The sequence below is a fragment of the Pristiophorus japonicus genome, chromosome 15 (assembly GCF_044704955.1).
Source record: "Pristiophorus japonicus isolate sPriJap1 chromosome 15, sPriJap1.hap1, whole genome shotgun sequence".
Classification (NCBI taxonomy): Eukaryota; Metazoa; Chordata; class Chondrichthyes; family Pristiophoridae; genus Pristiophorus; species Pristiophorus japonicus.
Window position 1 is genome coordinate 58,635,709 of NC_091991.1, and position 22,440 is coordinate 58,658,148.

General features: G+C 45.5%; 1 protein-coding gene across 1 annotated transcript in view; it reads right to left on the reverse strand.

Moving 5' to 3' along the window:
* The window catches only part of cacna1c (calcium channel, voltage-dependent, L type, alpha 1C subunit), a 1,034,505-nt gene that overhangs the window by 649,820 nt on the left and 362,245 nt on the right, over positions 1-22,440 (reverse strand). Inside the window, exon 2 of the mRNA XM_070900503.1 lies at positions 2,589-2,728. The gene's annotated coding sequence lies outside the window, so the exon portion shown is untranslated. The remainder of the gene's footprint in view (positions 1-2,588; positions 2,729-22,440) is intronic.

Below are 22,440 nucleotides of genomic sequence, written 5' to 3' on the forward strand. Positions count from 1 at the left end.
ATTTCTGAACTAAATTCCAATTTGGACCCTAATTATGTTATCATGGTGAACTCCTGCCTACAACATGTACAGGGTTTGTGTACCAAACACATGTGACCAGAATTTTGGAGCACGACAGTAGATGTACAAAGTTCTGCAGTAACTTCTCCAACCAGAGCAGAGGCAGGAACTGGAACATTACCTGGCAAACTGAAGCGACTGAACACTTTGAGAGAGTCAGCCCAATGCAATGTCAAAGCCAAAGAACTGCCAGGTTCTGTGATACAACAGTAGAGGTTTGTCTACATAGGTGTGAATAAAGAGGGCTGCCATTTTTGAGACTTTAGAGCACCTTTTCTGAAGAGGTCCCCACAAGTCTACACCTAGTCTTCTATAGCTGCAGCAAATGGATCCAAATGAAGAAAAAGGTGTTACACCTGAAGTACTGTAGGCAAAGTACTCAAACATCTAACAGTTGTTTCACTGCTTACCATACATAGCCATATGATAGCAGAACAACATCTTTAAGCTGGCATTTACAACCCTAATCAATGTCACATTCCCTTCTTCAAAGTCCTTCACAGGTAAGTGCCCACCACTTTTGCAGATCACTGAGCACCCAAGAATTGCCAGAGTCATCTCAAACAGTGTATTCTGCTGGGCCGTTAACTCATATTGGACTTGGTGTTAGGAACTTGCCAAAGGGAAAGGAAGTCAGGAAACCAAATGCTGATGTAATACTGAATTTGTAAAGGCATTATGGGAAATTTTAAAGGGATATTGCCACTTAAAAGTAAGCACCGAATTATATAGGGACATATAAAGACTTACCCAAGTGTAATGGGTGTATGGGGGGAAATTAGATGCAAAATCCATAACAAATGAATGCACTTTAAATTACCTGTATAGATAACAATAACCTAATTTGACAACAAAGTTCCATTTCAACCAATTAAGGCATCATGATTTTTGTGTCAAATTGTTATTGTCCTTTATTGTCTGTATGTCATGTTTTTTAAAAGTTTATTGAAAAATATTTATAATATAATTTATTTTTCTTACATCAATATGTCTTATTTTTGGTCATAAATTAATTAAAAACAATGGGGCAGATTTTGAGAGTACGCATGTACTAAATCCCGATCTTGCAATCTGTCAAGGTACGCCTTGACAGGTGATCCTCACCGATGGGGAAATACTCATTGCTGCCGCAGAGTTGGGCTAATTGCCCACCAACTACCCAGCAATTTTACGGTTAGTGAAAGCAGGCGTAGGAACCTGTTTCACTGTGATAGGAACCCATTTGCGTGCATCTGAAAGAATTTTTAACCGTTCTGGTATCAATTCACAATAAAGTACATGTACCTATTGGTAACATTTATAAACATTAAAAATATTAAATATGACAATATTTAAAATTATCAATGTTTTCTGCACTCCAATTGTATGATCAAGAACTAGGCATTCGGCACAGATCATTTACACTTCCTCCAAATGTATGAAATAAAACCATTTTGCTATTTAATTATTTTATATAATACATTTAAAGCTGCCCACAGCTGATATGCTACGTGCATGGTGTATAGTAAATCAAAAGTACCATTGCCAACGCCTTTCAGTGCTGTTGAATCACAATTCGTCGAACTGGACCTTTGACAGAATATTACATGCTAGCCTTAAAAGAATAAAAAACTTACCTGATTTACATAAAATAAATCAGAAAACATCCTTAATATAAAAAGCCCAGATGTTTGAAGTACAGCACAGGTAATTCTTTGGGCTAGCAAAACACACTATAACACTCTACAATGCTCCTTCATGCAAATAAGAAAAGGAACATATTTCTTAGATGAAATATAGATAACACTTCCCAAGTGCTAGAAATTTTTTTAACTTCAATAGAAGGTTGAAGAGCTAAGCAATTTATTTCACTTTAGTAAATAGTCAAAGGACAAGAATCTTTCCATTGACCTCAAATTATCTTTTTTAACCTTCAAGTGGAAAACAGATGCCAAATTATTGTTGGTATTTTGTTACATAATTTTAACAAAATGCTGATGTAAGAACTAAGTTCAAGTATCAGTTTAATTAAAAGGTTTTTAAAAGTTTCAAAAAAATGTAAATGTAATTTCAGTAGAAGAGACTGAAAGAAGTTTCAGTGGTTGTGGCTTAATTTTGGCGTGTCTTCCTTTACGCATACACTACGCTGGGCACCTGGCCTTTGTGATGTTATACATTCTGCACAATTCTGCAGTGCCGTACAGCAACTCTAAATTCCGGGGCTTGCACAAAGTAAGTTCGTATTCTTTTTGGAGGTCAGCGGTGTACTCTAGCTACACTACCGACCGCAATTTTTGGGCCATTAATTTTCACTGCAATCAGAGTCACAATATACCATTGCATTAGTTGGTAGAAACCATTGAGGATTTTTCTTGTTGTTGATCTTGATCTAAAAGTACAAGATCCCAACTTTGTAATATTAGCATTTACATTATTGAAGACAATGATACATACATAATACTTTAATATACGCCAGGTTCGTGTCGGAACTAAAACATTTGATCAAGGGAGAAACCATCTTGGTGAAAAAGATTAAGATGTGCACTCACCCTACAACCACTATAATGAAATCTAGTAAATTCCAGCCATTCCTGAGGTACGCATTGGGGTGAAAGAGAAGTCCATAAGCTATTACTTTCAAAAATGCTTCCACTGTAAAAATGATGAGAAATAGATATTCCACTCGTTCCTGTAAAATAAAGATAGAATTGTGTTATTGTGGTAGCACTGAGTGTAATTCATTTGAATTGAAAGATCATATGTCATTACATGTGACCACTCATCACACTCTAATATCTTAACCGTGCTCAAAGGAAGTCCGTATGACTTTTTCCTTGGACTCCTGAATCCTAACATCCGAACTTCAAAGTCCATATGTATATGCATGTGCCTGTGCCACATCCCTGTCCAAAGATTACTGGTTCTGTTACTTCATTGTTCAATTAACACTTAATTCACCTCTCTTTCTGCAATACACCTCAGTTATTTTCATCTGAATAAATTATTGAGGTGCTTTAACTACTCACATGAACATGAATACATCTGTAGAAAGCTTTGCTTTTTCTGATGCATTCTACATGCTTAACACGTGATTATTTGCTAACACACCTAGAAACTTCAATTTGAAGAAATTAAAATTATTTTATCAAAAATCGTTAACATGCTAAAAACACATCTATTTTTAAAACCTGATTAAAATATTTCGGCATATCTTTTGCTTTACATCCGAATCTTGAGTGTATGTGGTAGATAAATGTTTTTTCATCATTTAGTTAAATACCGAGTTCTCATCATACCAGGATAATAAATGAACAGACAATACTATATTAAGAAAAGCCTTTCCATTCCTCCACAAGTGAGACTGATCTGATAACTCTACTATGAGTAGAATAAAAATATAAACTCTTTGCAATGTTGCGCTCCATTTAGATGTGAGAGACAGATACATATATAGATACATTGATCAATCAATTTTGTACAAGGTTTGTTTTGTCTGGTATTGTAAAAGTTCCATATATTACTGAAGTTCATTTTTGATAATTGTTTGTATGGAGGGGCACTATAGTTTAATGTGGAAGCAATACGGTGGAGGAGGATTTCCTGGAGTGCATAAGGGATGGTTTTCTAGACCAATATGTTGAGGAACCAACTAGGGGGGAGGCCATCTTAGACTGGGTGTTGTGTAATGAGAGAGGATTAATTAGCAATCTCATTGTGCGAGGCCCCTTGGGGAAGAGTGACCATAATATGGTGGAATTCTGCATTAGGATGGAGAATGAAACAGTAATTTCAGAGACCATGGTCCAGAACTTAAAGAAGGGTAACTTTGAAGGTATGAGGCGTGAATTGGCTAGGATAGATTGGCGAATGATACTTAGGGGGTTGACTGTGGATGGGCAATGGCAGACATTTAGAGACCGCATGGATGAAGTACAACAATTGTACATTCCTGTCTGGCGTAAAAATAAAAAGGGGAAGGTGGCTCAACCGTGGCTATCTAGGGAAATCAGGGATAGTATTAAAGCCAAGGAAGTGGCATACAAATTGGCCAGAAATAGCAGCGAACCTGGGGACTGGGAGAAATTTAGAACTCAGCAGAGGAGGACAAAGGGTTTGATTAGGACAGGAAAAATGGAGTACGAGAAGAAGCTTGCAGGGAACATTAAGGCGGATTGCAAAAGTTTCTATAGGTATGTAAAGAGAAAAAGGTTGGTGAAGACAAACGTAGGTCCCCTGCAGTCAGAATCAGGGGAAGTCATAACGGGGAGCAAAGAAATGGCGGATCAATTGAACAAGTACTTTGGTTCGGTATTCACTAAGGAGGATACAAACAACCTTCCGGATATAAAAGGGGTCAGAGGGTCTAGTAAGGAAGAGGAACTGAGGGAAATCTTTATTAGTCGGGAAATTGTGTTGGGGAAATTGATGGGATTGAAGGCCGATAAATCCCCAGGGCCTGATGGACTGCATCCTAGAGTACTTAAGGAGGTGGCCTTGGAAATAGCGGATGCATTGACAGTCATTTTCCAACATTCCATTGACTCTGGATCAGTTCCTATGGAGTGGAGGGTAGCCAATGTAACCCCACTTTTTAAAAAAGGAGGGAGAGAGAAAGCAGGGAATTATAGACCGGTCAGCCTGACCTCAGTAGTGGGTAAAGTGATGGAATCAATTATTAAGGATGTCATAGCAGTGCATCTGGAAAATGGTGACATGATAGGTCCAAGTCAGCATGGATTTGTGAAAGGGAAATCATGCTTGACAAATCTTCTGGAATTTTTTGAGGATGTTTCCAGTAAAGTGGACAAGGGAGAACCAGTTGATGTGGTATATTTGGACTTTCAGAAGGCTTTCGACAAGGTCCCACACAAGAGATTAATGTGCAAAGTTAAAGCACATGGGATTGGGGGTAGTGTGCTGACGTGGATTGAGAACTGGTTGTCAGACAGGAAGCAAAGAGTAGGAGTAAACGGGTACTTTTCAGAATGGCAGGCAGTGACTAGTGGAGTGCCGCAAGGTTCTGTGCTGGGGCCCCAGCTGTTTACATTGTACATTAATGATTTAGACGAGGGGATTAAATGCAGTATCTCCAAATTTGCGGATGATACTAAGTTGGGTGGCAGTGTGAGCTGCGAGGAGGATGCTATTAGGCTGCAGAGTGACTTGGATAGGTTAGGTGAGTGGGCAAATGCATGGCAGATGAAGTATAATGTGGATAAATGTGAGGTTATCCACTTTGGTGGTAAAAACAGAGAGACAGACTATTATCTGAATGGTGACAGATTAGGAAAAGGGAAGGTGCAACGAGACCTGGGTGTCATGGTACATCAGTCATTGAAGGTTGGCATGCAGGTACAGCAGGCGGTTAAGAAAGCAAATGGCATGTTGGCCTTCATAGCGAGGGGATTTGAATACAGGGGCAGGGAGGTGTTGCTACAGTTGTACAGGGCCTTGGTGAGGCCACACCTGGAGTATTGTGTACAGTTTTGGTCTCCTAACTTGAGGAAGGACATTCTTGCTATTGAGGGAGTGCAGCGAAGGTTCACCAGACTGATTCCCGGGATGGCGGGACTGACCTATCAAGAAAGATTGGATCAATTGGGATTGTATTCACTGGAGTTCAGAAGAATGAGAGGGGACCTCATAGAAACGTTTAAAATTCTGACGGGTTTAGACAGGTTAGATGCAGAAAGAATGTTCCCAATGTTGGGGAAGTCCAGAACCAGGGGTCACAGTCTGAGGATAAGGGGTAAGCCATTTAGGACCGAGATGAGGAGAAACTTCTTCACCCAGAGAGTGGTGAACCTGTGGAATTCTCTACCACAGAAAGTAGTTGAGGCCAATTCACTAAATATATTCAAAAGGGAGTTAGATGAAGTCCTTACTACTCGGGGGATCAAGGGTTATGGCGAGAAAGCAGGAAGGGGGTACTGAAGTTTCATGTTCAGCCATGAACTCATTGAATGGCGGTGCAGGCTAGAAGGGCTGAATGGCCTGCTCCTGCACCTATTTTCTATGTTTCTATGTTTCTATGTTTCTATGATGAGAAGCTAAGAGTTCCACAATGCTTGACATCTTCATTATGCAGTTTATCAGTGAAACAGCATCATGTCAAGAAATGGATATAACTCAGAAGTATTGAGAGCTTATAAATAAAGAATAATATTAAGATAAAACAGTTTACATTTGAAGAAAAGAAGGTAGTAACATGGCAGCCCATTGGCACGGTGTATTAGAGCACTGATGCTCAGCACCACAGAATGGGACTACAATGGATGACTTGGATTTGACTTTCCACTTTTCACTTCATTCAGTTCATGATCTGAGGTAGATATTGCAGTGTCTCTTCATGATGGCGGGGGGGGGGGGGGCATGCTTTTTGGAGCAGACTAAAATCTGCAAGTTTTGCCAAAGTTTCTGCGGCATTCTAAAGTAGGTGCGTCTGATTTTTTTAGTTCCCCATTTTTTAATGTCACTGGGGGCGGAACTTGCCAGATGCGTCATTTCTGGCCATTTAAGCAAGTTTGGCCAAGTACCATCTTTTTCGAAAAAGGCACACTGCACCCTTCTGAAAAACCTTACCTACACTTAAGGAAATCGGCGCAGAGAAGAGAAAATCAGTAGAGAGAAGACGCCAATGTTTCAGCAGAGCTGAAGACATGGCACGGGGGGACGGGGGAGCCTTTCAGCCCGGGATGGCAGCGGGCTGGTGTGGGCTCCTTCCGGCCCAGAATAGGTGCGGGCCAGTGCGGCGTCCTTTCGGTCCAGGATAGGTGCAGGCAGTGCGGGGTTCTTTCGGTCCGGGATAGCAGCGGCCAGTGCAGGGTCTTTTCGGCCCGGGATCGGTGCGGGCCAGCGCGAGGTTCTTTCGGGCCGGGATGGCAGTGGGCCGGTGTGGGGTCCTTTCGGCCTGGGATAGGTGCGGGCCGGTGCGCCGTCCTTTCGGCCCAGGATAGGTGCAGGCCAGTGTGAGGTCCTTTCGGTCTGGGATAGCAGCGGCCAGTGAAGGGTCTTTTCGGCCCGGGATCAGTGCGGGCCAGCGCGAGGTTCTTTCGGCCCGGGATGGCAGCAGGCCAGTGCGGGGTCCTTTCGGCACAGGATAGGTGTGTGCCGGTGCGGGCTCCTTTCAGCCCGCGATAGATGTGTGCCGGTTGTGATATCTTCACAGAGCACAAGCACACACAGTTCCGACGTGGCAGTCAGCTCTCTCGGAAGCCTCAGGAAATCTGCCTGGTTCTGTTTATTATTAACCCTGCAATTGCAGTACACAATACGTCCACATCCACAGTGTGGAGCTACAAACATTACAAGCTTACAGACATTACATTTCTCCCTCCTTAATGAAGAAGTTATTATAACAACATCATACATAACTTTCATGTTTATACATAACATAGGATATAAACTTTTTTTTTTCAGATTTACAAATTTAACTTTACCACTTGTTTTCTGTTTCAAAGAGGATACCTTCACTGTCGAACAGAACCTTCCAAACGTGGTGTCAAATCTAAACTCATTCGAGGCTCATCCTGAGGAATGTTTTTCTCCACGGAATTTCCTTGATTTTCATTTGAACTCACTCTAACTTCAGGCTCTTTGTTTTTCTGACTCGGACTCAGACTTTCATTTTGATTCTCTCCTGGATTTGTTTCCAGTACATTGGATTTAGGATTTGCTACTGGTGTATCAAAACTATCTGATGAGTCAGAAATAATTGAATCATTCCCACTGTCAACTCCTTCCATGTCTGTAGGTAAAATATGATCAATATGAACAAACCTAACCTGTCCATTATCAAACATCTTTACCAAATATGTGCGAGGACCACATATCTTCACCACTCTTCCTGGTAAACACTTTAACCATTTATGGTGATGGTTCTTCACTCTCACCTTTTGGTTTAATTTCACACTTCTCTCTTTTACTCTACCTCTATCATGATTCTCTTTCTGTCTTAATTGGGTCTCTTCTACGGACTGTGCCAAATTTGGCTTTAACAACGAGAATCTGGTTCGTGGCTGTCGTTTGAGAAACAACTCTGCTGGCGTTCTACCAGTAGTTGTATGAGGAGTATTTCGATATGTAATCAAAAAATTAGCCAATTTGTGATCCAATGACAACTGTTGTTTCCTTGGATTTGGATCTAACATTTGTTTTATGAGGGCACGTTTTACAATTTGTACAGTGTGCTCTGCTGCACCATTCGAAGCAGGATGCTATGGTGGAACCTTGGTATGTTTCACACCATTTTTGCTCGTGAATTGTGCAAATTCTTCTTCTCGAAATTGTGGTCCATTATCCGAAACAATTTCTTCAGGGAGGCCAAATGAAGAAAATAATTTTCGTAAAATGCCCAATGTTTTACTTGTTGTTATTTTCCACATTGGAAACACCTTAACCCACTTCGAATGGCTATCAATCACAATGAACAATTGTTGTCCTTCGAACTCAGCAAAATCAATATGTAGCCTTTGCCGCACCCTGGGAGGCCATTTCCATGGCTGTAATGGTACTGGTGGTGGTTGCTTGCTTACCGATTGACATGTTGTACACTGTCTCACGATGTACTCTATATCTTTATCAAGACCTGGCTACCATAAATAACTGCGTGCAAAACTCTTGGTCAAGCACATTCCCAGGTGCTGGTCATGGAGGTCTCCTGATAATTTGGACCTGAATTTATTTGGTATAACCACTCTTGCACCCCACATGATACAATCTTTATCAACTGATAATTCATTCCTACGAATGATGAATGGATGTGTATCTTTATCTGTTACCTGGTTTGGCCATCCATTTGCAATATACTCATACACCTTTGACATCACTGGATCACGTTTGGTTGCTCTACCAATCTCTTCAGCTGTGACTGGCAGTTCATTAATGTATGAAAAATAAAACACTTCTTCCCTATCGGGTGTAACTTGTGATGGGGAAGGCAATCTAGACATTGCATCAGCATTACTGTGATCAGCTGATCATCTGTATTCAATATCATATGTATATGCTGACAAAATCAAAGCCCATCTCTGCATTTGGCCTGCAGCTAATGTTGGAACTGGGGACTTTGGATGGAGGATTGCTGTTAGGGGCTTATGGTTCATAACGATGGCAAACTTACGACCATACAAGTATTTGTGAAACTTCTTGACCCCAAAAATTAATGCCAAAGCTTCCCTTTCAAATTGTGCATAATTACTCTCACTGGCACTGAGAGTGCATGAAGCAAAAGCAATTGGTCTCCCCTCCCCACTCCTTAATACATGAGAGATTACTGCCCCAATTCCATACGGTGAGGCATTACATGCTAGCTTAGATATGTCATAGTGAACTAACATGGTGCTCTCTACCAATTTGCTTTTACACTCCTTGAATGCTGTATCGCATTCTTTTGACCACTTCCAATGGACCTGTTTTTTCAAAAGTTCTTTCAGTGGATGTAATACTATAGCCAAATTTGGTAGGAACTTCCCATAATAGTTCAAAAGACGAAAGAATGAACGAAGTTCAGTGACATTCCTGGGAGTGGGTGCATTTCTAATTGCATCCAATTTTTCCATGGTTGGATGTAAACCATCTTTGTCTACTCTGTACCCTAAGTACTCCACTGAGTTTTTAAATAGCTCACACTTACGAGCAGACATTCGTACTCTGTGCTTTTCTAGCCGTTTGAGGACTTCATTCAATATGTTATTATGAATTTGCCTATTTGGTGCTGAAATTAGTATGTCATCCAAATAACATACTACCCCTTCAATACCTTGCAAAATCTGGTTCATCACCCCTTGGAATATGGCAGGGGCGGAAGACACTCTAAATTGATATAGGCCTAGATGAGTATTTATAGTCAAACATGATTTGGACTCCTCATCTAGTTCAAGCTGCAAGTAGGCATTCGTAAGATCCAGTTTTGAGAAGATCTGACCACCTGTCAGTGTTGTGAACAAATCTTCTATATTCGGCAATGTATTGGGGACATTACCCTCTAGAACCTGGTTTACTGTTACTTTATAATCACCACACAATCTTACCTTACCATCGGACTTAGGTACAACAGCAATGGGTGTAGCCCAATTACATCGATCTATCTTACAAATAATGTTCTCAGTCTCTACTCTTTTGCATTCTTGCTCAACTTTCTCCTTGAGTGCATATGGTATGCAACATGGCTTGTAGTAAACCGATCTAGCGTCCTTCTGTACCCTGACACTCGCCTTGAAGCTTTGGATCGGACTGCCCGTTTTGCAGAACACCTTCGGATACTTCTTGATAACCTCATACGTTGATGAAAATCTCGCTTCCACACAGAAAATCTTACTCCAATCCAGCTTCAGTGAGCTCAACCAATTTCTTCCCAGTAAGGCAGGCTTGTCTCCTTTCACTACTATTAGAGGCAAGTTCTGAAATTGATCTTTATATTTCACCGGTACGGTGATACGACCTACCACAGGAATTTTCTCTCCTGAGTAGCCTCGCAGCTCTATTGTGGATTTCTCCAGTTGAAAATCACGCATTTTGTCGTGATATAGTGACTCCGGTACTACACTCACGGATGCACCCATGTCAATTTCCATTGGTAGTGTGAATCCCGCAACATCTATGTGGATTTTGATGCTTTCCGAATCGCTGTCCGTTAACCTTGTGCTCCTAATGACGTGTAACTCTAACATCTCCTCGTCCTGTTGTTGTTTTTCCATGCTATGTAGTCTCTTGGGATTTCTACTCATAGCTTTGAACACTGGACTCATAGCTTTAAAAGCTGATTTACCCTTCAGTCGGCATGCCTTTGCAAGATGCCCAGTCTTTCTGCAGAAGAAACACTCTGCCTTCACGTATGGACAACTTTGAGCAATGTGTTGTCCCAGGCACCTATAGCACGACTTCGACGCTCTGTTAGAATTTCCAGTTTCTGAGACTTTCGGCCCCCACCATCTTTTACCTTGAACCTGCAGGTGATTTACCTCGGTTGACTGAGGACCGTAATTATTATTTAATTCTCGGGAATATTGTTCAGCCATGCCCATCGAACTCGCTGCCTGACAAGCAATCTCAAAAGTCAAGTCATCCATCGTCAATAACTTCCTTCTGATCGCATCATTTTTCAACCTACAAACAAAATGATCCCGTAATGCTCGGTTTTGAAAGTTTCCAAAATGACAGTGCATCGATAGCTTTTTTAATGCAACGATGTAATCACTGATACTTTCATCAGCCTTTTGATTCTGAATCCCGAAACGATAGCTTTCAGCAATTTCTAATGGTTTGGGGTTATAGTGCTGCTCCAGCTTCATTAAAATCTCTTTAAGCGTTGTGTCCTTTGGCTCGTCAGGCACAAGCAGATTTACAAGGGTTTCGTATAGTGTCGGACCCACCTCCGATAAGAAGATCGCTTTCTTACGTTCCAACACAGTCCGGTTCTGGACTGCATTGTTTGGAACTTTGATTCTGTTATTTGCAATGAAATACATTTCTAGCCAATTCACATACGCTTTAAAACGTTCCCGGTCGTGTCTATATTCCCCCAAATGTCCCAATACACCTGCCATTTTAATCTCTAGCTGTTCACGCTGTGTGCTGTATTTTACCTCGGATTTTTGTAGCTTTTTCCAAAGACAGAAACTTCCAAAGTCTCTCTGTCGGCTGGCTGAATCCTTCACCAGCAAAATTTAAGCTTTAAATCATCTGAAAAATCCCATCTCAATTGGCAAATGTGATATCTTCGCAGAGCACAAGCACACACAGCCTCCTACATGGCAGGCAGCTCTCTCAGAAGCCTCCGGAAATCTGCCTGGTTCTGTTTATAATTAACCCTGCAATTGCAGTACACAATACGTCCACATCCACGGTGTGGAGCTACAAACATTACAAGCTTACAGATATTACACCGGTGCGGGGTCCTTTCGGCCCGGGATAGGTGTGGGCCAGTGCAGGGTCCTTTCGGCCCGGGATAGGTGTGGGCCGGTGCGGGTCCTTTCGATCCAGCATAGGTGTGGAGTGGTGCGCAGGCCTTTCGGCTGGGATAGAAGATGGCCGGTGTGGGGCGTTGGGGGTCTTTCGGCCCAGAATTGCAGTGGCACCGGCACTGCAGAGGTGAAAAAAATCTATAAATGCTAAAAAGGAATTTCATATTGTTTCATATATTGAGATTTCAGTTTGTTGTCCCAAGTCTCACTTAGTGGTCTATTTTACAAAGGGGAAATGCTTTATTTGTGCCTCAGTCCTTCAGTGTGTCCCTTGTTACCCTGGTAACCTCAGTTTTTTGGCGCAGACCTTAAGCTCCACCCACAGAGCTTAAGGACAATCTGTGCCGCTCCAAAATGAAAGGTTATGCCGGCGAAACTTGGATCTTTTTTTTTGGCGCAGTCGGGCCACTAAATAATCGGACATACTTTTACAACTGCACCAAAAAAAGTCCATGTGGAATTTTGGGCCCATAATAACTGGAGTGCACATGACTGGCATCACTACTTAGATAGAAAATCAGCATGGCTCAGAAGATTGTCACTGGAATTTCCTCCTGTGATTCTCCTAATTGGCTAGGATAAAGTTGGGAGAAGATTGGGATTGGTGGAAACCCCATTTATGCGTCTAGCTGGAGTTATGACAGATGATCTTAAGAACCCATTATAAAATTCCCAGTGTGTGTTTCAATCAGTATATGTCAAGTATGGAAAAAAAAAATTCTATCAGTATTGCATATATGATATTGAATGGAAAAAGACTCAATTATATATTTGAAACTGATGTTGCTTCCAGCTCTAGGCAAACTATTTAGCAAATACTTCCTAATAATATAGTTAATAAACAGCAAAAGATTCCTCCATTGTAAGAAAGGATAATAAAGGCAGTGGGGGAAATCTATCGACGTTATATTGATCTAGCAATTGCCTCATATTGTAATGTTGTAGTACCAGATTTCTTCCCGATTGAGGTTTTCCACTTCTGGCAGACACGTATAATTTATTCCACTGGTTCAATGATTCTTTTTGATTTAATGCTTAAAAAGGTGGTCTGGAGCAGATCTCATCTGAAATATGTACAGCACATCTCATTAGCAATCTAGTTAATGAGTAATCACATTTTATAATTAATGCTATATTAATAACTATAAATAAATATATCTGTCCATTTTCACATGCAAGCACTAAGTTGCCAACTGTCCCCATGGTGTAGCTTGGAAAGTATTGCTTTGTGTGCTATATGTAAATTAGTCATGACTGGATTTTGAGTCATGCCATGGGAGGTTTTTCTATGTTAAAGGTGCTATATAAATGCAAGTTGTTGACAGCATTGTTAAGTACAAAGTTGAAGACACAATCTTTCTGTTTCTCTTATGTGCATTAGTCCATAAGCTTTAGCACACTCAACAGGACAGCCATTCGGAAAATGTGGATGCAATCTAATGGAACATGTTAAGGGCCTCACAAGATATTAAATCCATTTAAATGTACATGCAAGAGCAGCACTTATTTGCAGCCAACAGGGAGAGGACAAAAAAAGAGCAGATTTTGGAAGTGCTAGTCCAGGGAATATAACAATAAAGGAAAATGATGTACAGAAGATAGCGCATCCCTCATTCAGAAGCAACAAAACTTGCCAGACATGGGAAAAAATATCTGATGCAGCAGGTGTTCCCCATGCTGGCCTGAAACAATCCTGAAGCATAGAAACTGAGGGCTGTGGTATCTTTCAGAGCTGTACAAATTATAGATGTGGTCTGAAGTTCTTATTCCCCAGGCAGAGCTCCATCACTGTTTTCTGGATTAACCTGAATCTCCCAACACACTGCTTTTTTGACATCCTCAGGTAACTCTGCCTGAGTGCAGTTGCTACTGCCGGGAGGAAACTGTGTGAATTGTGAGCTACCCTTTCCTATTCTTGTTCATTCGCCTCTATTGGGTGCAGTGAAACAATTCTCATTCTCAACAATGAAAGTTTGGAGATGCTATAACTTTTACAGTGTAGTTGATCACCTAGCAATGAATCTAAGTGGTCAACAGCTCCTGTTTCAAATCGGATTTTTTAATGCAGTGTATGGATGCAATGTAGACTCTGGAAAACTGGGCTTAACAGTGCAAGGAGCAGTAATAATCTATGCTTTGTGTACTCTAGGAAATGTGGTGTAACATCAAGTAGTAGAGAACTAGTAACAAATCCTGTTTTAATTACTTTAATTGATGTAGCACACACAATTTGTGTGCTATAATGCACAGCAGACACTTTTCTCCAGCAGTAATTTTGATGGATTCCCAAATCAAGAATTTCTTGTATGCCATAGTGTACTCTGAAATTTATTTGCCATTAATGGACATATGGGGGAATTTTAACCCCAAACGGGCACGTTTGGGTTGGGTGGGAGGTCAAATTGGTAGAAATTTGAATTACAACCCCAACCCACCTAATACCGGTTTTAACGGGGGCAGGGTGGGCAGCAGGAGGCTGTGTGCCTCATTTTGAATCTACATTTTAAATTTAACTCTGGGAGGTCGGGTTTCCCGGCCCGGGGGGAACCTTCTAATCCATGACACCCCACCCCCCCGCCCCCTCTGGCCTTCTGATCCCTGGCCCCTGACCATGCCTGGCCTCCGATTCCCAACCCCCGACCTGCACCCCCACCGACCCACTTATCCCTGGCTCCCGACCCTGCCTCTGGCCCACCGATCCCAGCCTTCTGACACCACCCCACCCATACCCCACGACCTCCAACCACGTGTTTTTTTCACTGAAGTTTCTTAAAACTATTTTATAAAGAATTTATTTTTGTCATAAATTAGTGGTGTTTGTGTTTGTTAGTCTCACAAAAACAATGATTTTTTTGGGATGTGTAGCAATATGGCTAGAACATGTATAGCTTTGAAATACTGGCAATGAAATTCCGAGTCCCATGATCCACCAGCAGAAGTGCAGTGGGTCTGTTACCAAGGAACTTTTGACCCTGTCAAAAATTACTCGGCTTGATTGCATCTAGAAGATGTCCTCTTGACACCTTTTTTACATGTTAGACGGTATAGGAGCGCGACACATATATTCTGTGGAACCGAACTAAATGATCTATTTTCTGAAAAAGGGAATTAAATAATTTAATTTATATAACCTTGTGTGGATGGCTGGGCAACAGATGAGCTGAACAGTGGAGTCATTTATTCAGAACTACAAACACTAGCAAAGCATATTCTAAATTGTCTACATGTTAGATAAACTTTCTTTAATATTGGTTGAAAAGAATTAAAGAAAGCATTGATCTGGAATGGGGAGTTTCAAATTTAAGATGAAGTGCATTACTCTGAATTGCCACAGACTTCAACATGTGATAAAAAGAGTTCCTTGTATATATGATGGTGTTTCTTAGTCATTTCTTTGCTCTTATGGCCTGGGAATTCTCCTGATCTTCTACAATAACTTTGGCAGGAGATCAGCAGAACTCAGAGAAATGACCTAAATTACTGAGAATGACAGGAAATCGGGGAACCACCCATGAAATTTCAGGGACTATAGAGGCAATTTTAGTCATCAAGTATAAAACAGTTCTAATTTGCTTTGCGTGGTTTTTAATCCCACTTGAAGCATGTGCAAATATTTACAACTCCAGGTGCAAACTCAGGTGGGTCTACACCACTGGCAGGAGAGGGCAACAGGGTGTAGCCCAAATTTAAAGGGATGGGCACAATTAAAGGAAAGTGTATCAAGGAGTGAACAAAATTTTAGAAAGCTTCTGGCGAGCATTAAAAGGCAACTCAACCCATTATTGAGGTTGCCAAGGAAGGAGGCAGGGGATTAAAAAGTTGTAGACAAAGACGAAGGGGAAAGGACCAATAAGAAAATGATAAGCAGACGCCATATTTTACCACACAGAACACAAGGTAGTGAACTTTAGTGGTTTAATTCGTGTCACCACAATATGCCTTGGAACACACTCCAGGATGTGAGATTCTCTGTTATATATAAACTAAATTATTCATCAGAGGCTATTGTTTTCATTTTATTGCTGATGACAGTGTTGCTGTTTAGGTTTTTTTCCGAGCGCTTCTCTCAAATTGACAGCCAGACTACAGTATTCATAAGGAGACTCTTATGTTTCAGGATTTCTTTCAATATTTTTCCATAGAAATGATTTGTGAAAAAGAAGTTATTTTTAATGATGAGTTATTAAAAGCACATTCTATTCAGTCAAGTAAAAAAAAAGGCTGGGACAATAGGTGGTTAAACTAACTTTGTTGTTTCCCAAAGATAGTAAATAAGCAATTCAACAGCTTGCCTCAGTAATTTAAAAAAAATACCATGTGCTCATTGTGTTAGAAAGGGGTTTCACTTGATTAATGTGAAGCTTGAGCAGATCAGGTATAACAAGAGCCATGGTACCACAAGGAGGATCATTGAGCTCACTATCAGGCTCCTAGAGCAGAGAACACAAGAACATAAGAAATAGGAGTAGGCCATTTGGCCCCTCGAGTCTGCTCCACCATTCAATACGATCATGGCTGATCTGATTTTGACCTCAACTCCACTTTCCTGCCTGTTCCCCATAACCCTTGACTCCCCTATGGTTCAAGAATCTGTCTATCTCAGCCTTGAATATATTCAATGACTCAGCCTCCATAGCTCTCAGGGGTAGAGAAGTCCAAAGATTCATGACCCTCTGAGAGAAGAAATTCCTCCTCATCTCTGTCTTAAATGGGTGACCGCTTATTCTGAAACTATTTCCCCAGTTCTAGATTCCCCCACGAGGGAAAACATCCTCTCAGTATCTATCCTGGCAAGTCCACTCAGAACCTTGTATGTTTCAATAAGATCACCTCTCATTCTTCTAAATTCCGATGAGTACAGGCCCAACATGCTCAACTTTTCCGCATAAACAATCCCCTCATCGCAGGAATCAACCTAGTTAACCTTCTCTGAACTGCCTACAATGCAAGTATATCCCTCCTTAAATAAGGAAATCAAAACTGTATGCGGCACTCTACGTGTGGTGTCACCAAAGCTCTTTACTGCTGTGGCAAGATTTCCCTACTTTTCAACTCCTCAACACCCTTGAAGTAAATTGCCTTCCAAACTACTTGCTGTACCTACATACTAACTTTGTGTTTCATGTACGAGGGCACCCAGATCCCTCAGTACCGCAGTATTCTGTAGTCTCTCTCCATTTAAATAATATTTAGCTTTTCTATTCTTCCTACCAAGTTGATAACCTCATAATTTTCCCACATTATACTCCATCTGCCAAATTTTAGCCCACTCACTTAGCCTGTCTATATCCCTTGTGGGCTCTTTGTTTCCTCCTCACAACTTGCTTTATCACATACATAAGAACATAAGAATTAGGAACAGGAGTAGGCCATCTAGCCCCTCGAGCCTGCTTCGCCACTCAACAAGATCATGGCTGATCTGGCCGTGGACTCAGCTCCACTTACCCGCTCGCTCCCCATAACCCTTAATTCCCTTATTGGTTAAAAATCTATCTATCTGTGATTTGAATACATTCAATGAGCTAGCCTCAACTGCTTCCCTGGGTAGAGAATTCCACAGATTCACAACCCTCTGGGAGAAGAAATTCCTTCTCAACTCAGTTTTAAATTGGCTCCCCCGTATTTTGAGGCTGTGCCCCCTAGTTCTAGTCTCCCCGACCAGTGGAAACAACCTCTCTGCCTCTATCTTGTCTATCCCTTTCATTATTTTAAATGTTTCTATAAGATCACCCCTCATCCTTCTGAACTCCAATGAGTAAAGACCCAGTCTACTCAATCTATCATCATAAGGTAACCCCCTCATCACCGGAATTAGCCTAGTGAATCGTCTCTGTACCCCCTCCAAGGCTAGTATATCCTTCCTTAAGTAAGGTGACCAAAACTGCATGATGTACTCCAGGTGCGGCCTCACCAATACCCTGTACAGTTGCAGCAGGACCTCCCTGCTTTTGCACTCCATCCCTCTCACAATGAAGGCCAACATTCCATTCGCCTTCCTGATTACCTGCTGCACCTGCAAACTAACCTTTTGGGATTCATGCACCAATTGTGGAGCAGTGTCCTAATCAGTAGGAGCTGTGAGCAGTGAGAGAAGGAGCTATCAACTTTTGCTTCTGCCTAGGAAGGCCTGGAGAGCCCTGAGAACAGCCCAGGAAGAGAAGGAAGGAAGGGGCTTCACCACCAACTTTCACCCAGAGGGAGAGGAGGAAAGCAGAAAACTTTTAACAACTTTACCATTCTACAAAGAGTTGGAGAGAGGGGGAAAGACCAACAACAACATCCAGTGTGGAAGGAGGGAGACTCTACCATTCTACAGGTGGGTGTGGGTGCATTTCCCCAATAGACTTTGTTGTATCGGTAGGGGGAGGAAAGAAGACCACTGAGGGCCGGAACATCACGGGGGGTGTGTGTGTGTGGAAGTGTGTGTGGGGGTCTTGCTTACAACTAGGCCCCACACACAATTGAACCACCCCCCCCCCCCCATTGCCTAGCCTGGGATAGCTGGAGCTACCAAGCTGAAGAATATTTATCACCCTAAGAACATCGTTGGGAGTGTGTGCCTGGTTGGCTCGAGCTGCCCCAGGTGAAGACATCTTCTCCCCCCACCCGAAGACCACCCCAAAGACTGTGCTTTGTTTTTTTCCATCTGGGGAGTGCACCCCAAGGAAAACACCCACCCATCACTGTGAGGGGAGACCTGCCCTCGCAGCCTCCCTCTTTCCCGTACCCCCTCTATCTGTCTCTCTCTCTCTCTGTCTCTCCCCTCTCTCTCTGAGAGCCCTTTCCTCCAAATTTTAAAAATAAAAAACCAAAAATAAAACAACTGAGCAGAGGGAGCAAGGCCCCTCCCCAATTGCCAACTAGGGGAGAGGTGTGCCTCGTTAAGAGCTCCTCTGCTCAGTCATATTAAACGAGGCCAACCAAGACCATTAAGGCCTGTGACTTTGGGGTGGGTGTAGCCCTTAAAGGGACCCCGTGATGGAGACCCCATCCACGCCGGTGGCGGGGCCAGCGAGGACATATGCGCAGGCGGTGTCCACATCCACGCCACCTCCTGCGCCACCCGCTGCCCTGCCACCATTCAGACTCATCACAAAAAAGCACGGGGTCAAGAGCTACACTCACCCCACAATGAGCATCGAGGAGTGCGTGCGGGCGATGGCTGGGGTAGTCGGCCCCTCGGCCATTGTCGCAGCCTCCAAGATGTCTGGGAAGGCTGTGTTCTTCCTGGGGTCGGAGCGGGCGGTGTCCCTGGCCCTTGAAAAGGGGCTCACGGTGGGCGGGACGTTCCTGCCGGTGGACCCCCCCGCCCTTTGTTCCCGCTGAGCTCCTCCTCCCTCACCTACACCAACTGGGGGAGGTAAGGTCAGGGATCAACCCCATACCGCTTGGCCTCCGGGAGAACAGCCTGCGCCACGTGTTCTCCTTCCGCCACCAGCTCTTTGTCCGGCTGGCGCGGGAGGAGACGACGGAGGGGAACTTTAATGTGGTGCACGAGGGGACTGCCTACCACGTCTTTTGGACGTCGGACGGCGTGCAGTGCCATGCCTGCAGGGAGGTGGGGCACGTTCGCAAGAACTGCCCCGCCTCCAAGGCTGCCAAACCACCGAAGGCGGCCAAGGCTGGCGCCGCCGCCACCCCTCCCCCTAGTTGCGTCCGTGTGCCGGGAGCCATAGGTGCGCGGGCATCGCCGGGGGCCCTTGCTTTTACGGCCTCCGGCGGGGGGGAGGAAGAGCGTCCGATCGGAAGGAAGGCGCGGGAGAAGGCAAAACATCCAGAGGCGGGTCCCCTCAGTGCGCCAGAAAGATTGACCACCACGCTCGGCCCAACCCAGCCACCGGCGAGCGCGGGGTGCCCTGAGCCCGTGCCCGAGCCCTTGACCAATACCACAGAGGGGCTCGGGCGCGGGCAAGAAAAGAAAAAGCGGGGGGTGGAGCGGGAGGCCTCGGCAGACATGGAGGTCTCCCCGCCTCCGCGCACCCCCAGCAACAAAAGGAGGCGCCGCTCCGTTGAGGCGGAGGGGGAACAACATCCCTCCGCGGAGGAGTCGGTGCCCGCCGCGTGTCCCGCGTCCCCCACCAGCGCCCCCAAGCTGCGCCGTAGGCGGGAGGAGTCTGTCCCCGGGGAGGGTGAGACAGTCGAGGCTGCCCAGCCTCTGCCTCCCGGGGATGGCGTGGAGGATCTGCCCGTCGTGGGGGGCGTGGGGGGCGTGGGGCCAGCGGAGGAATGCTTTGCCACTGGGCCGGGCGTCCCGGGGACTGAGGCGGGCGGGGCCGAAAAGGCCGAACCTGAGCCCGCCCAGCTATTATCCAACTTCCCCCGGGAGTCGCTCGACCCGGCAGAAACCGAAATTCAGGATTTTAATGAAACTGTACATGCTGGGCCGGGGGGTGGCAGCGGGGAGGGGAAGGAATACCCACCCTCGCCCCCTACTTTGGAGCTGGAGCACTTGGAGGGCCTGGGGATTACCTATGGCCAGGTCTCTCCTTGTTCCCCGGTTCCTGGGGCGGAGGGGGAACCCCTTCCGCTGTCGTTTCCCGACCCAGCACCATTTTTAAAAGAGCCCAGTGGGGACTCCTCTGCCGACGATCCTGGGGGTGGGATCGGGGCAGAGCCAGGGCCGGTTGGAGCGGCCGGGTCATTTGCCGTACCTTGTGCGGTCGATGGGCCGGCTGCTGGTGGCCACCTCCCGGAGGAGGACGGGGACTCGGCGGGGGACGCGGGAGAAGAATTAGAGACCACCGCCAGGGAGGCGGTGGATCTGCTCGCGGCCGCCGCTGAGGCCCTCCTCATTCCTGCAAAGGAACTCCGGGACTTTTTGGCCCAGAGCCGGGGTCGCTGCAACCAAGCCCGACTGGCCCTGGAAAAATGGTCCGAGCCAGAGCTGATCAAGGGGTCCGTCTGCGCCGCCGCTAAAACCTTGGCCGCGGGCGGGCCCTTGACAAAAGCGCAACACCTTGAGCAGTGCGAGCTCGAGGGACTCCTCGCTGGGCTGCGGAGGGAGTGGAGTTCAACAAAAGACTCCGCTCCCTCCCCCACAATAGGTTAAGGTAGAGGTTGCACTATGCTTTTGCCATGAAGAATACCATAGCCAGCCTCAACATCAACGGCGGCAGAGGGGCACGCCGTAGATTTGACAATTTTTCGCTCCTGCGGGAGGGGAAATATGCGGTGTGCTTCCTGCAAGAAACCCACACCGTTCCGGGAGACGAAGCCACGTGGCTCCTGGAATGGCAAGGAGAGGTCCGCATGAGCCACCTCACCGCCATTTCTAGTGGGGTGGCCATCTTGCTGGGCCCGCATTTTCAGCCGGAGATCTTGGGGGTCGAGGAGCCCGTGCCAGGCCGCTTGCTGCACGTAACGGTTCGCCTGGGGGACGTGCCGCTCCACCTCGTGAACGTGTACGCCCCTCAGCCCGGCCCGCAGCAAGCGCGCTTCTTCGAAGAAGTGTCCGCTTTTCTTGGCTCCGTCGACGTCAGCGACTTCATTGTCCTCGGGGGGGATTTTAACTGCACCCTCGAGGCGAGGGACCGCTCCGGTGCCCCGCAGTGCATGACGGCGATGGAGAACTTGAGGAACCTGGTCGGGTCCTTCGACTTGGTGGACGTCTGGCGAAATCTCCACCCCGACTCCAGCGCCTTTACTTGGGTGAGGCCTGGAGTAGGATGGTCTAGAGTCGACCGCCTTTACGTGTCTCGGGCATACGTTTCCTGCGTCCCGGCGGCCTCCATGCGGCCGGTGCCCTGTTCGGACCACCACCTGGTGTGGGCGGAGCTCGCTTCGCTCCGCGCGAGGACGGGGTCCGCGTACCGGCACTTTAACAACCGGCTGCTGGAGGACGTGCGGTTCCAGGACTCGTTCCGTCGATTCTGGTCCGACTGGAGAAGGAAGCAGGGGGGCTTCCCCTCCTTGAGGCTATGGTGGGACGTGGGCAAGGCTCACGTCCGCGTCTTCTGTCAAGAGTATGCGAGGGGGTCGACCAAGAGGGGGGCGGCCAGGGTCGGGCGCCTAGAAAATGAGGTGCTCGACCTGGAATCCCGTCTCGGTCAAGTCGTCGAGGACCCGGCCCTGCGGACGGTGTACGAAGCGAAGAAGGCCGCGCTGAAGGACCTGCAGCTCGTCGGGTCCCGAGGCGCGTTCGTGAGGTCGTGGATCCGGTTCCTGCGGGATCTGGACCGCGGCTCCCCCTTCTTCTACTCGCTGGAAAAAAGGCAGAGTGTCCGTAAGCAGCTCTTGACGCTGCTGGCCGACGACGGCTCTCTCGTCTCGGATCCGGAGGGCGTCAACAACAGGGCCCGTGAATATTACGGGGCTCTGTTCTCTCCGGATCCGTCCAGCGAGGAAGCGCGTAGAGTTTTGTGGGAGGACCTGCCGAAGGTCAGCCCGGAGTGGGCCGAAAATCTGGAAGCTCCGCTAAGCCTGGCGGAGCTGACCGATG